Source organism: Helianthus annuus, chromosome 6, assembly GCF_002127325.2.
Source record: "Helianthus annuus cultivar XRQ/B chromosome 6, HanXRQr2.0-SUNRISE, whole genome shotgun sequence".
Lineage (NCBI taxonomy): Eukaryota > Viridiplantae > Streptophyta > Magnoliopsida > Asterales > Asteraceae > Helianthus > Helianthus annuus.
Genome location: NC_035438.2, coordinates 63854888 through 63873337, shown reverse-complemented (window position 1 = coordinate 63873337; position 18450 = coordinate 63854888). Strand labels below are relative to the sequence as shown.

Sequence of the window (18450 nt, the reverse complement as noted above, 5' to 3'; positions counted from 1 at the left end):
ATCAACAGTTTTGGGTCCTATCCTAAGAGCCTTAGGAGGTGGTACAGTCACCTTTGCTAGGCACCCCCACACTTTCAAGTATTTGTATGAAGGTTTCTTCCTTTTCCATAACTCATATGGAGTTTCGTCTCTCTTTTTGAGTGGTATCCTGTTCAAAAGATAATTAGCCGAGAGAATGGCTTCCCCCCACAGTTCGTGGCTCACCCCAGAACTTATCAACATGGCGTTCATCATTTCTTTCAATGTGCGGTTCTTTCGTTCCGCCACGCCATTTGATTGTGGAGAGTAAGGAGGTGTACACTCATGTACAATGCCACTTTTTGCGCATAACTCCGCAAAAGGTGCAACATATTCGCCTCCTCGATCGCTTCGCAAAGCTTTTATCTTCTTTTGAAGTTGATTCTCAACTTCATTTTTATACAAGATAAATTTACTTATTGCTTCATCTTTACTTTTTAGTAAATATACATAGCAATATTTAGTACTATCGTCAATAAACGTGATGAAATACTTATTTCCACCTGTTGTGGGTACCGCTTTTAAATCACAAATATCAGTGTGAATTAAATCAAGGGGTTCGGTTATTCGTTCAACCGATTTTGATGATGTTCTTGTAAGTTTGGATTCAACGCATGTTTCACATTTATAGTGTGAATCAATATGGAATGTTGGTATACAATTTAAATTGATTAAACGGCGTATTGAATTAAAATTTACGTGACCTAATCTACCATGCCATTTATTCGATTCAGAAAACTCAAGCATATAAGTAGAAGTAGTAGCAATTTTATTCATGTTCTTGACAGCCATTACATTCAATTTGAACATTCCATTTTGGGCATAACCCTTGCCTACATACGTTCCTCGTTTAGTTAGTACAAATTGATCGCTCTCAAAAACTAAACGAAATCCAAACTTGTTAAGCAACCATCCCGAGACTAGATTCTTTCGCAAGTCTGGGACATACAACACGTTGCTTAGAGTGAGCTCCTTCCCCGAAGTCCACTTCAAGATCACCGTTCCTTCACCCATGATGTCAGCGGTGGCTGCATTTCCCATATACAGCTTCTCTTCTCCCGAAAGCGCCTTGAAGGTGGTAAAGAGACTTTTGTCTGCACAAACGTGACGGGTCGCGCCCGTATCAACCCACCAACCTTTTGGAGTGTTGGTCACAGTATTGACCTCATCCATCATTGCGCTTTTGTCGGAAATCATTGCCACCAAAGGCATTCCGTCTTCATCCACCATGTGCGCACGCTCACGCTTTGGTTTCTTGCATTGGTTAGCCCGATGCCCCGGCTCGTCACAGTTGTAACAAGTCCCTTGGAACGTTTGAGGTTTCTTTTTCACAACCCCTTTCTTCGGTCCAAGGTTGCTAGCCTTTGCTTTCCCTTTTCCTTTGTCCTTTTTCCCCTTGCTCTTCGCGCCCTTTGAGGATTGCCCATGCTCAACCAGATTTGCGCTAGCACTAGGCTGCACAAGGCTGTTTTTTAGGGCGATCCTATTCTCCTCTTCTATACGAAGACGAAGAACAAGGTCCTCCACCGACATTTCCTTCCGCTTGTGTTTAAGATAATTCTTAAAATCCAACCAAGCAGGAGGTAATTTCTCAATCATGGCTGCCACTTGAAATGTCTCGCTAAGTATCATTCCCTCGGCATGGATGTCATTTAGTATAATTTGCAACTCTTGGACTTGATTCATAACCGGCTTGTTATCAACCATTTTGAAGTCCAAGAAACGGGCGACAACAAATTTCTTTGTTCCCGCATCCTCCGTTTTGTACTTTTTCTCCAAGGACTCCCATAATTCTTTGGAAGTCTTGATATTATAGTACACATTATACAAAGCATCCGAGAGACCGTTGAGTACATAGCCTCGACATATGAAATCCGAATGCTTCCACGCATCTACCGCGCTCAGAGCCTGAGCGTCGGTCTCCCCTTCCGCAGGTTGGGGAGCGGTTTCCGTCAAGAACCTCGCAAGGTTCATGGTGGTCAAGTAGAAGAACATCTTCTGTTGCCACCGCTTGAAGTGTAGACCCGAGAACTTCTCAGGTCTTTCAGCATGATTTGCCACTGTGGACGCTCCCACAGTGTTGGCAGGGGTTCCAACTACAACATTCGTATTGTTGTTGTTTGAGGTCGACATTCTGAAAAAATTAAAATTAAAATTTTTAGTCAAAAAATTCTGATTTACGCACAAACCAGAAGGAAACTACTAAATTTTAATTTTACCACAATTTACTGTTTTGGCTTCTAAGTCCAACTTTGAAGACCAAAAAACAGAAATTTTATAAATTTTAGAACTTACTGATTGGCTTCTAAGTCCAACTTTGAAGACCAAATCAGAAAGTTTTAGCAAATTTAGGACAAGTTTAAATGTAACCAAAAATAGTTTTCAACCAAAGTCGCTCCTTTGAAGATGAAAACTAAAAAAAATCTGTTTTTAAAACACAAACTGAGTGAAATCAAAACTGGTTTGAATCACAAACAGAAAGGTTTTGATTACACGAACGGTTTTAAAAATTTGTTTTAAGATTGTAGGAACCGTTCGCATAAATTAAATAAAATAAACCAATTTTATTACTGATTACAATACAAAGAAAGCAGAAAATTAAACAATACTATTACAACTGAAAAAACCAAAATACAAGAAAGGTGTAGAAGCAGAGTTTGACTGAGGCACGTGTTCAACACGCTTCCCTTAAAACAAATTCCGAGTCTCCCAAGAGTACTCGTTTTGTTTCCCAGGGTACAACAGCCGGAGCAGCGTACTGCCGGAGAAAGCCTACAACCCGAAGGCTACCTTGAACAATGCTGGAGAAGATCTTAATTATTGTAGAGAGAAAGTTGTTTGCTGTTGTTGTTTCTGGTGTCCTTCTGAAGTGGGTATGGAGCTGTATTTATACAGCTCCTAGGTTGAAACAGTCAAAATGAATTAAATGAGAGGTTTAAATTGCATTAAACGTCTTCAATGCAATTTAATACGTCATTTAATTCTCAGTCAAAGCCTATTAACTCGTCAGTTACGAAGCTGGACTGAAACTGCCCTGTCATTCAATGCTGGAAGCTTCTGCGCGCGCGCGCGCCCATGCGCGGTGCGCCATGCGGCGTGCGGCCTCTTGGCTCACTGCCGTGCGGCGTGCGGCCTCTTGGCTCACTGCCATGCGGCGTGCGGCCTCTTGGCTCACTGCCGTGCGCCGTGCGGCGGTGCAGCTCAAGTCCGTCCATGCGGCGGTGCGGCGTGCGCCACGTCACCTGTGAGTCTATACGTGCGCGCCACACAGTCGCGCCGTATTGGCTCACTCTGGTGCGCCGCACACGGCACAGTAGGACCCATGCACCATGCTCCCAACCGCGCGCCTCGTGTACCCGCGCGCGCATGCGCATGACTGCCACGTCATGCGCCGCATCACCTACCACTTGGTCCTTGCAACCCTTGTGCTTCACCACGCGCGCGCGGTCAAAAATACAAAGGCGGCTCTCAAGCGGCTCGCGGCGATGCGAGCGTGCGAAGTGCAAAGTGCGCCATCAAAGCGCCACATTGCGCCTCATCGCCCACGCCACGCGCGCGCGCGCGAGCGTGTGCGAGTGCGAGTGCGAGTTAGGGTGCTCCGCACCCTTCGCGAGGACACTAGTGTGTGCTTCCATGAAACAATAAGGATGGAGAGTTCCACCTTAAATACCCATTTAAGTTCCATCTCTCCTCCTATGTGGGACAAGGTGCTACTTTCCCTTTAGTTTCAACATTGATTGTTCCAAACACCTAACTTTGAGCATCGATATCTCATTCATCTTAGCTCGGTTTTGGACGTGGTTTAGTTCGTTGCGAAGCTCTTCCAACATAGAACACAAACCCACAAATAAATACATAAAACCCGCTCATTTTATTATATTTATTTCTAGTCCAAAATAGGAAAAAATCATTTTCCTATATTTGTGAAAAATGCTATTTTCACTTATTTTCCAACAGTTTCCATCACAAAGTTCCGGAGGGACCGCTTGTTGAACTCGTAACTGGCGGTTTTACGCTGCGCCCGCCACGTTTCGCCATCGGAGTTGAAGATGCCACGGCCCAAGAAGTCTTCAAGGTTAGAAATAAACCGGGTTCCTTTATAATTAGAGAATACATTGTTAGGGTTGAATATTAGCAATCAACTATATATAGTAAGTACTAGATTATTTATCGTGTTACACATGGGTGTAACAAATATAATTTGTATAAACTTTAAAGGTATGTAAATTTAAATAGCCAAGATACATGAATAAATTTAAATAGCCAAGATACATGAAAGTTATTAGAATTAAGGCACAAACTTTGAGAATATAAATGTACAAAAAAAATTATACAAAGAAGTCATAAATTTGTAAATATTGTTTGGTAAATGCTGTTGCTCGTGTTCTATTTTGTAGATCATACGTAATAGATTTCGAAAAGTTTGATAATGTTATCTTCTTAGATTTTGTTGTTTTAGGTATCATATAAGCATTGTCCGGAGTACAAACTGTAAGAAATAAATTTATATATATATATATATATATATATATATATATATATATATATATGGCCAGAATCATTTCAGAACCGTAAATATTTACAGAACTCGCAGAACTTCTAATAAACAATCTTTTTATTTATATATTTTTATGTTTAGCATAATTTTATCATTTATTATGTGTATTTTTACGATTACATACATGTTAAGAGTAATTTTATCATTTTTTATATGTAATTTTATAATTACACATATGTAAACTAGTTTTTTTTACATATATGTAATTAGTTATGACACATATATATAATTTTGGCAATTAAACATATGTAAACTACTTTTAACATGTATGTAATCAAAGAAATACATATAATAGATGATAAAAAAAATCCTAAATACAAAAATTTATATATAAAATGATTGTTTATTAGGAGTTCTGAAAGTTCTATATATATTTATGGTTTTGAAATGATCCTGACCCTATATATATAGGGAGGGGCTCATGCGAGAACTCCATTTATTGCGAGAACCGCGAGAACCAATGTGAACACAACCTAAAATAGCTAAAAAAACCTAACCCCCCCCCCCCCAAAAAAAACCTAAACCCCCCTCCCCCACCCCCCAAAAACCTAAACCCTCCCCCCCACCCTCCCCCCCCCCAACCCCCCAAGCTAAAATGCTAAAAACTAAACCCCCAAAAAACCTAAAAAAATCCAAAAAAATCAAAAAAAAAAATCTAATTTTTTTTAATATTTTTTTATGCTCAAATCGCTACTTTTAGTGGCCAAATTTTTTTTTTTTAAATTTTATTTTTTTTGGCTTCGAAAAGTAGCGATTTTTATATAAAAAATATAAAAAAAAATTGTGTGATTTTTAGCTATTTTTAGGCATTTTTGGTTGTGTTCACATTGGTTTCGCGGTTCTCGCAATAAAAGGTGGTTCTCGCATGATCTTCTCCCTATATATATATATTGAAAAATTAAGGTTAAAAACACATTAATAACGTATACATGTATAAGGTAATATATACTATACCATCTCAAATGCTAGATAGAAAGTTCTTTCCTCATCACCTATAAAAAATTAGTCATATGTTGTATTTTTTTATTTTACACGTATTGCATTATATAATAAAAATAAAGATCGTTAATAATTAAAAAAAAAAAAAGAAACTGACATTTTTATGTATCGGCGTTGGTAGCTTTTTTAGAAGAACAATGAATTTGAGCGGTTGATCTTTTTTACATTTCCTTTTATAATGAGAATGTAAAACAATACATTGTATTATTATTCATATAACTACCTAGCAGCTCAGATGGTTTCAAAGATTATTCATAATAATATAATACATCGATAAATGTTGTTATGACGAAGATTGATGGATGCTAATTACCAAAAACAGTTTTGCAACTCTTCATTTTCATTAAGTTCATCAAAATACAAGAGAAACTCATACTCATTATGATATTTCTTTAATATTCATTTGTTTAATAAATAGTCAACAGGAATAATATCTATTAATACTATAGAAATTCAATACCGATATTGGTTGCCAAATGCTAATCCCTACAATGTAATAACCTAATATTCATATATTCACACACTACACCATATATTAATTTAATAATAAGATAAATAATTACATGAATGGTAAATAGAACACAAGTTAGAGTTATTTATTTTGGAAATACAAATTACCCTTAGTATTATATATAGGATAAATAAACTATAAATCAAATACAAATATCTATATATATTCTAAAGTTTAGTTATATGTTCTATTTTAAAACCAAAATTTATGGTTGTTTTAAATGCATCATCCTATAAAAATCCTATTAATTGCATTTAATTTATATTAAATAAATAAGAGATAAGATAAAAAATAAAATAAAATAATTATATATCAATAATCATTAAAATTAATATCATCAATAACACATTATACTAAATAATATATTATAGATAAAGGTAGATTAGTTTAAAGTTAACTTTGATCTTAATTTGTTTTAATAATTGGTTTAAAGATAATTATTCCAAACTTATGATTATTATATAAAATGATCTTTGACAAGGTAACCATAAATTTAAATTTCGAAGTAACTAATATATTAAAAGTAGCTCAAATATAATTCGTAGTAAAAACACAACAATATATTTTCAAAGAAAACATATAATAAAAAAATAGGTAAAGAGATCCAAATGATATCAAATATTAAGAACTTATCCATGATATTAGTATCAGAATTCTAAAGTTTAGTTATCTATATATATTCTAAAGTTTAGTTATATGTTCTATTTTAAAACCAAAATTTATGGTTGTTTTAAAGACATCAGCCTATAAAAATCCTATTAATTGCATTTAATTTATATTAAATAAATAAGAGATAAGATAAAAAATAAAATAAAATAATTATATATCAAATTCTAAAGTTTAGTTATATGTTCTATTTTAAAACCAAAATTTATGGTTGTTTTAAATGCATCATCCTATAAAAATCCTATTAATTGCATTTAATTTATATAAAATAAATAAGAGATAAGATAAAAAATAAAATAAAATAATTATATATCAATAATCATTAAAATTAATATCATCAATAACACATTATACTAAATAATATATTATAGATAAAGGTAGATTAGTTTAAAGTTAACTTTGATCTTAATTTGTTTTAATAATTGGTTTAAAGATAATTATTCCAAACTTATGATTATTCTATAAAATGATCTTTGACAAGGTAACCATAAATTTAAATTTCGAAGTAACTAATATATTAAAGAGTTAATTACATAGTTAGTCCCTGTGGTTTGCACAAAATAACATACTTAGGTACTAATAGTTTAAAATCACATTCTAGGGTATTAACTTTTCATTTTGTAACGTCTGGAGGTATTAACGTTATTTGTAGGTTTAAAATCACATTCTATTAGTACCTAAGTATGTTATTTTGTGCAAACCATAGGGACTAACTATGTTAATACCGTAGAAGTTAATACCTCCAAACGTTACAAAATGAAAAGTTAATACCCTAGAAGGTGATTTTAAACTATTAGTACCTAAGTATGTTATTTTGTGTAAACCACAGGGACTAACTATAAAATTAACTCTATATTAAAAGTAGCTCAAATATAATTCGTAATAAAAACACAACAATATATTTTCAAAGAAAACATATACTAAAAAAATAGGTAAAGGGATCCAAGTGATATCAAATATTAAGAACTTATCCATGATATTAGTATCAGAATTCTAAAGTTTAGTTATCTATATATATTCTAAAGTTTAGTTATATGTTCTATTTTAAAACCAAAATTTATGGTTGTTTTAAATACATCATCCTATAAAAATCCTATTAATTGCATTTAATTTATATTAAATAAATAAGAGATAAGATAAAAAATAAAATAAAATAATTATATATCAATAATCATTAAAATTAATATCATCAATAAATAATATATTATAGATAAAGGTAGATTAGTTTAAAGTTAACTTTGATCTTAATTTGTTTTAATAATTGGTTTAAAGATAATTATTCCAAACTTATGATTATTCTATAAAATGATCTTTGACAAGGTAACCATAAATTTAAATTTCGAAGTAACTAATATATTAAAAGTAGCTCAAATATAATTCGTAATAAAAACGTTAACAATATATTTTCAAAGAAAACATATAATAAAAAAAATAGGTAAAGGGATCCAAATGATATCAAATATTAAGAACTTATCCATGATATTAGTATCAGAATTTAATAGATTAAGATAAAATTTAAACGAAAGATCATAAGTATCATAAAAATATCATTAAATTAAAGTTAAAAAGTAAAGAAAAGAATTATTATTATAATATTAAAATAATAAAAATATATAAAAAACTATATATATTATTAAAATATTAAAATTACTATTTGTACCGATACCAAACAAGACCGTACCGGTATTTTCGATACCAGTACCGGTTGACACCAAGCTTATCCCACCCCGTGATACTAAAAAATCATTAAATTAAAGTTAAACAGTAAAAAAAGGAATTATTATTATAATATTAAAATAATAAAAGTATTAAAATAACTATATATATATATATATTCTAATATATTATTAACAAGATTTTGGCTAAATTAATTAGATTATTATAAATAATAATAATAATTTACAAATAAAACAACACAATTTGCAACAAAGCAATGCATGAAACACCATATTAACATATAGTACAGTACATTAATGCTAGAACCTAATCTATACTATATTATAAAGCATTTCATAAGGATACCAACCAAATTTAAGTAATTACAATCTTTTATACTTATGGTACAACAACTTAATGATGTTAGTAAGGGGTGAAATGGTCTTTCTACATTAATATTAAAAAATAAAAAAAATAATTATCTATATCTATATCTATCTATCTATACTATATTATAAAGCATTTCATAAGGATACCAACCAAATTTAAGTAATTACAATCTTTTATACTTATGGTACAACAACTTAATGATGTTAGTAAGGGGTGAAATGGTCTTTCTACATTAATATTAAAAAATAAAAAAATAATTAAATGAGAATATAATCACAATTAATTATAATAATACAATAATAAGTTCGGTTCTTAAATGCAATTAATAAACGAAACCTATTGGGATAAACCGCAAAAGCACTCCAAAGGTCCAATTTCAATCAATATGTAATAAATTTGACCGATTAAGGAATTTCCTATCATTGCTATAAATTCACCATTTCACTCAACATCAACTCCTTTGTCTACTATTGTGCGAGTTAGAGTCGAAAAGAAAGAGATAAGAAAGAGATAAGTTGATATGAAATTTATTTATCTTGGTGGAAAGGTGTGTTCTTTTATACCCATTTCAACATTTATTCGAAAAAACTTTGGTTTGTTTCTTAAAATATTCAAATGGGATAACAGTTTTCTTTTACATAATCTATGAGTTTATATTGATGTTTTATTATGTTTTTGGTGATTTAGTGGTTTTTTTTTCAAATTATGATTTTATATTACATATAAAGTATACACACAGGTTATTGGATACAAAAAGACAGACACTTCATATTTCATCAAGGTACCCTTGCATGACTATAGTATTTGGAACCATTTACCAATGTATTGTTTAATTGTTCATAAATTTATAGTCTTTTTCCTTTTTGCAGCTTCATGTATATGGAGGTGTAAAAGGGTGGGTACGAGAAAAGTTATTCATTTGGAGATAGACATTTATTTGGCCTATTGGTATTTCCTTTTTTAATTTCTACTTTACTATTTTTTTAAACATATGATGCTTTTGTGTGATTTAATTGATACTATATATAGGCAATATAGATGCAGAGGAAATATTTGAGGAGGTATTGTTTGACAGGATTGGGCAGCAAACTTTAAGGGCTCGGATGTTTTCAACCCGCGCAAAAGATTTAAATTGATTGCGTTTATCTATATTATCGTATAAAGCATTTCACAAGGGTTCCAACCAAATTTAAATAATTGCAACATATTATGCTTATAGTACAACAACTCAATGAAGTTAGTAAAGGGAATTAGTCTTTCTACATGAGTATAAATTGATAAATACAATTAAATTGATAACTTTATAAATTAAGTATTGTTAAATACTTGATAAAGAATTAAATCATTTGACTTAGTTGAACATCATCACCTTCCTCATATTTACATTGCTTTTCCATTTCAAGTTCTCCGTAACCGATTACTTGATTGAATTTTATAATTAAGTCATTATTATTTAGTTTAGTAATTGCTAAACATCATACAAATAAGGTTACAACCTTTTTTGCAATTTAATCAGATAGTTGATGAACATCATATGAAATAAAAATAAAAATAAATAATAATAATAATAATTAAATATAAAAAAACTTAATCAACGTTATTATGAATTTAATTATAACTATAAATGGTTTTAAAACTTAAAAGATGCTAACCAATTAGAAACGAAAATTACTAAAAGGTAATTTCATGGGGTATTATTATCTATAATACCTAATAATTGCAACAATAATGATTAAATAATGAACTTAATTACAGATGGTTTAAAACTCAAAAGAATGCTATTTGCATCTTACCTCAAGTCTCATGGAATAAGGTTCAAATGATAACCATTGCATAATTAGGAACCACTTTTTAGCCCTTGGATCGTATTTTGATGGTTGAGACCTTTAAGTGCAATATCTATATCTCTAAGATGAAGATAATGTATGGTAATGAAGATTTGGAGCAGCAAGAGGTAAAAACAGCCCGAATTTTTCCTTTTATAAATTCGATTCGATTCGTGAGTGTTAGTGTGTGTGTTTATATTGATTAGGGTTTCATCAAATGCAATGTGAGGGTTTCCAATCGGTGTTTATACAAATAATATAGAACCCAATTTTTATGTATGTGTATGTAGTGTGTAGTATGGGGTCTTGCTTACCTCATTCAAGGAATAACAATGAAAGACAGGGGTCATTGATTTCGAAAAACTCCGCCCCTTTGTTCGCCTTCTTCCTGATTTTAAGTTACGGTGAGTCAATTTCCTTTTTTCTGATTCTAATCGATTAAGAACTATACGTGATTAACCAACGAATTGTGGTAGATTTTATGTTTCTATTGCAGTAGTTGGATTGAATTGACTGTTGCAATTTAATAATCGTCAGTTATAGTTCGTTTTTTGAATATAGAGAAACACTGACTTATTTAAGGTGCTTGATTTGGGTGAATAGTAGCAATATAAACTGCTATTGTAATTTGGTGTGATATTCAATTCAATATCAGCAACCTAATCAAATTGTTCCCTAAATATAGAGTAAATGTGTTCACCAGCAAGGTAATAATATGTACTAATTTTCAATTATAAGAGACTTCTAATAAGGAAATATAGCTATTAGGTTATGTCAAGGTAAGGATAGTTTATAAAGAATATGTTGCAGAATAAAGTTAATACAACATTTTAGTAATAAATAATAAACTGCTTTCTTATCTATAAAAGGGAACAAAACCTGCAATTTGACTTTTAGATGTCAAAACTGAATTTATATGTATATGTGTATGTAGTATAATATATATATTTAACATCTATTTTACACCATCTAAAACAATGAAAAAGAAAAAATAAAAATAAAAAAATTTGAAAACTGTGACGTCTTTTGAAGAGGGTTGAGAAACCACACGTCCATAGAATTGAAGTTTTGTGAGACCACATGTGGTGGGGCACAAACCTCTCTCAAAGCGTCTTAAAAACGCGGGGGAACACTGTACCCTCGGGCGTTTTGGGCCTTTTTTTGACTGGTAGTGCTACCACAAAGCGCCGAACGAGGAGTGGACTTTGGTCAAAATAACCATGGTCAAACGGCTAACTTTAAAAAAAACCGGTTTTTGTTTTAAAAATCTATACTATATTCGCACTTTCGTACCGTGTCACGCACTATCTATATCAGTCGTCGTTCCAGGAAAAAACAATAACTATTATGCATGTCGTGCATCGCACGGGTGTTCCCCCTAGTATCATATAAAGAGGAAGTCGAATATGGATGAATTTTTTCGATAAATGTCTCTCAGCAATTGTTAATTAAAGATAATATTATTTGTAAAATTAATAAATTAAATCTATTCCTTATTATTATTATTATAATTATTATTATTATTATTATTATTATTATTATTATTATATTATATAATATAATATATGATATTAAAATATTATCATATTTATTTGAAACTTAAAAAATTAAATAGGAATCAATGAGAAAAATACATTTTAGGTGGATAAACCCTTTAAATATCACCTTATAGAGTGACATGTGTCCTTTATTTATTTTTCTTATTGTTTAGTATTTTTTATTATATAGTATATATAAGTATAAGTATAAGTATATAGATATATATAGATACGTTATCATTGTAGTGACCATCAATAATAATTCTTACGTAACTGAGTCTATTATATATGTTTGATCTTACGTGGAATTCAAGTATTGAACTCTTATTTTAAATGTGATATACTAAATATATGAAATTTTATTGAAACAACCCCATAAATTTCATATAAAAGAAATCATTAATTTCATTCATGGTTTATAAACTCAAGCTTTATGAGCTAATCAATTTATATAAATGGACCTTTGTATTACGCATGTTGAATAAATATTTATTTTTAAATATTAATTTTAAATAAAACATGTTATATAGCTGTTAAAATCTATAGTTCATCAAAAGTCGACACGTAATATCAAACATTTAATATGAGATAGAGACGGGAAAATCAATTTTTAGGTGACTTTCAAAGCTAATACACGGCTTTCATTATTTTTAATTTTTAGACATAGATATTTTTATTCTGCATATCTCTAAAATGTGTGTAACTTTGATTTGAATGACCACGTTGAAATTAGTTTAATGACTTGTTGGTACCCAGATTATACACATTTTTGGGTGCATAAGTTAGTGTTAATATTTGTCTCTTTAGACTTAAATTGTTATGTAAGATAATATATACTAAAAATAAAGTAGTACATTTTACACCAAAAGTAAAAGTAAAAATAAAAATTAAAAAAAAAATAGATTTGGGCTAAAAAACTTAATTTCGAACGATTTTTTTTTTTTTTTTGTCAATCAATACATAACTAAAATCCTTGAGGATTTGAGATCACAGTCATCCCTAGGATTTGGAATTTAAAATTTAGAAACAGATTAATGATTTTTATAAAAAAGCAATATTATCCTAAATTTGAAATTTAACTTTTTCAGTAATCGATTTTCCATCATAACTAACTATTTTAGGCGGAAAAAATAACTAAGATCTTCTTTAGAGTGACATGTGTCTTCAAATGGTTTACTTTATTATATAATACAGATATATTTCTTAACTATAGTCCTCCATTGAATATTATTAATCAACCATATATAGTATACAAAGGATATCTAATTAAAAAATTATTCTTAACTATAGTCGTAATATAATAAGAAACCCTAGCAATATATTCTCTAATACCTTTCGGATAGTTCTCAAAGTTGGTCTTGAGCATATGCTCGACGTTTATCGGGTTGGCGGTTACGACGTCATTGACTTTTCCGGGTCGGCTGAAGACAGCCGTGTTCGTTGGACATTGAGAGAGGACTTGGGTGCTCCAGTCGAGAAACCGGTAGCGGTTTAAGAGGAATTCGGGTAGGGTTCCGAATATTGGATAGTGTTTGAAACCAGAATGAGGGGTGGATTTGGAATTTGTTGGGTTGAAGAGGAAGAAGACTGAGTAGATGAGGAGAAATAAAAAGAAGATTAAAAGGAAAGATGTCATCTCCATGCTTACGACGGATGTTGTAGGAGAACTGTTTGTTTTACTTTATATAAGTATATAGTACGTTATAGATAATTCACACGTACAACCATTTGTATCTACAATTTAGCAATCTAATCAACTTAGTTGTGGAATTCAAATTGGAACAGTGTTTGGTTTAGCAATCTAATCAACTTAATTAGTTGTAGAATTCAAAATGGAATAGTGTTTGGTTGGGAACCAATTAAAATTTGAATTAATCTCCTCATATTAATGTATTTTAAGATTACTTTAGCCTGCTAGGGGTTAAAGAAATGTTTAACATTCCAATAGAGTTGGCGAACACTACAAAAATAAATTTCACGTGGTGATTTTATTCGCAGCTAATATAAATTTCACATGGCGAACATTATAAGAAATTCTTATAGTAAACACACGGGACCATTCACATTGGAATCCCCGTCTTCATCTATATAATTTAATTAAAAGACACATGTGTCCTGTAATTTATTCATCTTTTAAAATCTCCACACATCCAATTCACATTATATCTATCTCTATTCAATAATGTAATATTTTATTCTTCTTTTTATTATAACTTTTTTTATTCCACTCAAAAAAAATTATATGAAATAGATATATGAATGTGAATAGTAATTTCTATACATATATAAGAAGCATTCACATTGTATTTGGAAAAATCTCTTGTATCTTTATATTTTATAGTGAAATTGAGAAAACCATTGCCTCAATAAATAATTCTTTAAAACTAAATCAGGATTTAGGGAAAATGCTTAAAAGTATGAAAATGGTGAGAACGCCCCTCATCCGTTAGAACAAAACAATCTATGGACTAGATTGGTGCGATAGCATTTTCGTAAGTAACATCAACTTTATTACGTGGACGCGCTTCATTAAGGGTAAAAAGGTCTTTAGACTTCTCTAGGCAAAACGCCAAACTCATGAGTAAAACGCCATTAAATTCCCGCCTTAAACTACAAAGCACACATCATCCTCATCTAAACGCCATTAATATAAAACGCCAAGCCTTTCATTCGAGGAAACACCTTCGTTTGAGAAAAGACAATGAGAAACAAATTCAGAAAAACGTCATTAAAATAGAGATTGTCTCCTTATAACATTATCGATTAAAACGCCATTAATTGAATAATAAGCAAGACCTAATAAACATATAATTGAAAATGCCATAATTGAAACGCCATAATGAAAAGACCATTAGTTGATTAATTAACAAATATGATGAATTTACAATATTAATGAAACGTGTTAATCAAAAGGCCATGAGTTGAATAACTAACAATAATTAACAATATGAGTAATTAACAAATATAACATGATAATCAAAGCGTCATAGTTAACAAAACTGATGTTTATAAATTAACAAATAGTAAGAACTGATGTTTACAAATATTACTCAATAATATTCAAAACTAATCAGGTATAAAACGCCAATGATGGTAAACAATAAGCATATATTAGATCACAAACGACAATTAACATTAATAATGAAAACTGCAATTATCAGTTCTTACTAATTGTTAAACAAACAATGAAAACGCCAAAATATTGGATACATGAAGAATGCCATTGAAACATACAATGCATTGTGAAATATTAATTTGAAAAAAAAAACGATAATGAAACAAGCATAAAGAACAAAACGCCATATTTGTTGTATATGTGTTGCATGATTCGCTGGAACAAATATGAAAACGTCATCAAATATTACTTTGTCAAACGGAATCCACGTTAGACGCCATAGATCTCGAAAAGCTTGGAAAGGAGGTAACTACTAATAGGAATTTTTGGAGTTTTATTTGTCGTGAATCCCAAACAAGATCCAGAACACAGTGGTTTCATTGTTATCACCCAAACACCTATTAATTAGGTGTTTGAATGTTTAAAATTTAAGAAAAATCAAAGATGAAGATGAAGATGAAGATGAAGATTCTTGTTTGGATCAAAACAACAAGTTTTATTTTAGTAATCCCAAATGATATAATCAATAGAAGCACCTGGATATCGGATTTAGCTCAGTAATGAAGAAGAAAACACAACACAAGAGATTTCACCAAAACTAGTTCAAGAACCTTGGCTAGGGTTTCATTGAACATCATATATATAGTTACAGACCAGCCAACGTATTTAATAAATACGTTGGCATCTTAAATACGCCGCCTCAAGGTTTCAACTATCAAACAATTACATTTTGACCCCTGAACTTTCTAGAACATAAGAAACTCCAACAAAACAATCCATAACCAAATAAAACAAGTACCAACGATCTCAAACGCTCTAACATTTGAAACAGATTTATAACGCGGTTTATGGAGGGAAACGTGCACAATGACAATCGTACGCCTGCAAATCATTTAGCGTCGCCTGGCATGTGTTGGGTCACGATCCGTTCTCACCGTTTTCACACTTCCAGCCGTTTTCTCCTTATCCAATTTGTATGTATGTATATATATATATATATATATATATATATATATATATATATATATATATATATATATATATGATAGGGTTCATGTGAGAACCACTGGAACTAGTGTGAACACAACTAAAATAAACCCAAAACAAACGATAAATCCCTCACCCCACCACCACCCAAAAACCTAAACACATACCTCCCAACCCCCAAAAAATCTATATCCCACCAAAAACCCCCCCTAAAAACCTAAATTTTTATAAAAAAAGAAAATTATAATCAAAGTGTTGCGATTCTTAATGGAAATTTTAAAAAAATGTGTGTGTTTTAAGCTTGTTTAAGTGGTTTTAGCTGCGTTCACACTGGTTCTTACGGTTCTCACAATAAATAGTGATTCCTAAATGATCTTCACTATATATATATATATATAGGATAGGAGTTGGCCAGAAAGTCCAAATTTCCTAAAAAGTGTAAAAAGTCATAAAACACCATAATGCCAACCATAAAACACACCAAAAACCCACAAATAATATGATGAAGATTACTAAAACATCATGTATGTGGGTTTTGTGTTGTGTTTTAGATGTTAAGGCTCTCATTGTGGAATGACAAATATTATTGTGTTTTATGTTGTTTAGCATTGTGTGTTTTATATTCATAGTTCTACGATGGTGTTTTTGAAGTTTTTATGGACTATTAGAGTTTGAATATGGTGTTTTAGTAATATTCATTCTATTATTTGTGAGTTTTAGGTGTGTTTTATGCCTGAAATTATTGTGTTTTATGACTTTTTACACTTTTTAGGAAAAACACACTTTCCGTAGAATCCCCACTCTCTCTCTCTCTCTCTCTCTCTATATATATATATATATACAGTAGAAACTCGATAAATTAATACTCGATTTTTTAATAAACTCTCTAAGATAATATTTTTTGCCGGTCCCGACTCGGGGATAGGGTGCTAAATTAATAATTCGCTGAAATTATAAGATAATAGATTTTTGATAATTTCTTTAGACCCCATATAAAATATATATAATAATAATTCCTTATATATAGCATATTACATGAATGATTTATGAAGGTTCCTTATATATGTCGCTTGACTCACCTGCAAACCATAGTTACTATGAACCCATTCTAGCAATTGCTTTTGAGTGAGACTTGGATTATCCTTGTTGTGCTTGCATAATGCTCTTCGAATCTCGTCTGTCATTGTTGTTTTTTTCACAACTTTAAGATGGGAAGCCATGTTGTGTGTATGATTTGTTTGTGTTAACCTATTTTGATCTTCTATTTATATAGAAAATATTTTTAATGTCCATAAAGTGATACATTGAACACAAGAAGCATAATAAGGTGGGAGATTGAACGTTTCTTTCAAATTGGGCCGTTCATTTGATATACATGCATTGTATACAATAATTAAGTGGAAGCTTGAAAGGTGTTTGTAAACTAAGTTTTCTACTATAAATTAATAAAATATTAATTAATAAATTTTGGTGGTCCCAAGTGTATTATTTTATAGAGTTTCTATTGTGTGTATATATATATATATATAGGATCAAGATCAAGGGAAAACCACTCCGAGTTGTGAGAACTTAGAGAACTCGGCCTTCCCGTGCGAGTTTCTCCCCTATTTTTTTCACACTCCTAGATTAAAATGTTTAGAAATACTGTCGTAAAAAAATCCAAGTGGTGTTTTTCGCCCCCTTACAGCAGTTGTAAAAATCGAAGTGTTGATGACATAAGCATTACATCACTTTTTACAGCATTTACACCTGCCGTAAATGAAAAAAAATATGTTTTGGAAAAGTTGATTTTTTTTTAGGATTTTTAGGAAAAAAAATTGAAAAAACCCTTCGTAAGGTCGAGTTCTATAAGTTCTCACAACTCGTATAAGTTTTCATTTTACCCTAAAATGAGAACCACCTCGAGTTGTAAGAACCATGAGAATTACACCGTACGGGGCGAGGTGGACCAAAATTTTTTTTGATAAACGTAGATGCGTGTATTATAAACACATTTGTAAAAAAAATTCAAAAAAAATGTCGTGTGTGTAGTTTTGAGCACCACAAGTTTGTGTTTACGGGTACCGGAAATCTTACCGGAAAATTTACGGTACCCATAAACACAAACTTGTGGTGCTCAAAACTACACACACGACATTTTTTTTTAATTTTGTTTTTACAAATGTGTTTATAATACACGCATCTAC

The 18450-nt window shown here is 31.0% G+C and overlaps 1 long non-coding RNA gene across 1 annotated transcript; it reads left to right on the top strand.

Moving 5' to 3' along the window:
• The first annotated feature begins 9654 nt into the window (after positions 1-9654).
• On the top strand, positions 9655-10062 carry LOC110890738. The gene is made up of 2 exons (XR_002564743.2): positions 9655-9746; positions 9828-10062. It is a non-coding gene; the product is annotated as an uncharacterized LOC110890738 (long non-coding RNA).
• Positions 10063-18450: the final 8388 nt, after the last annotated feature.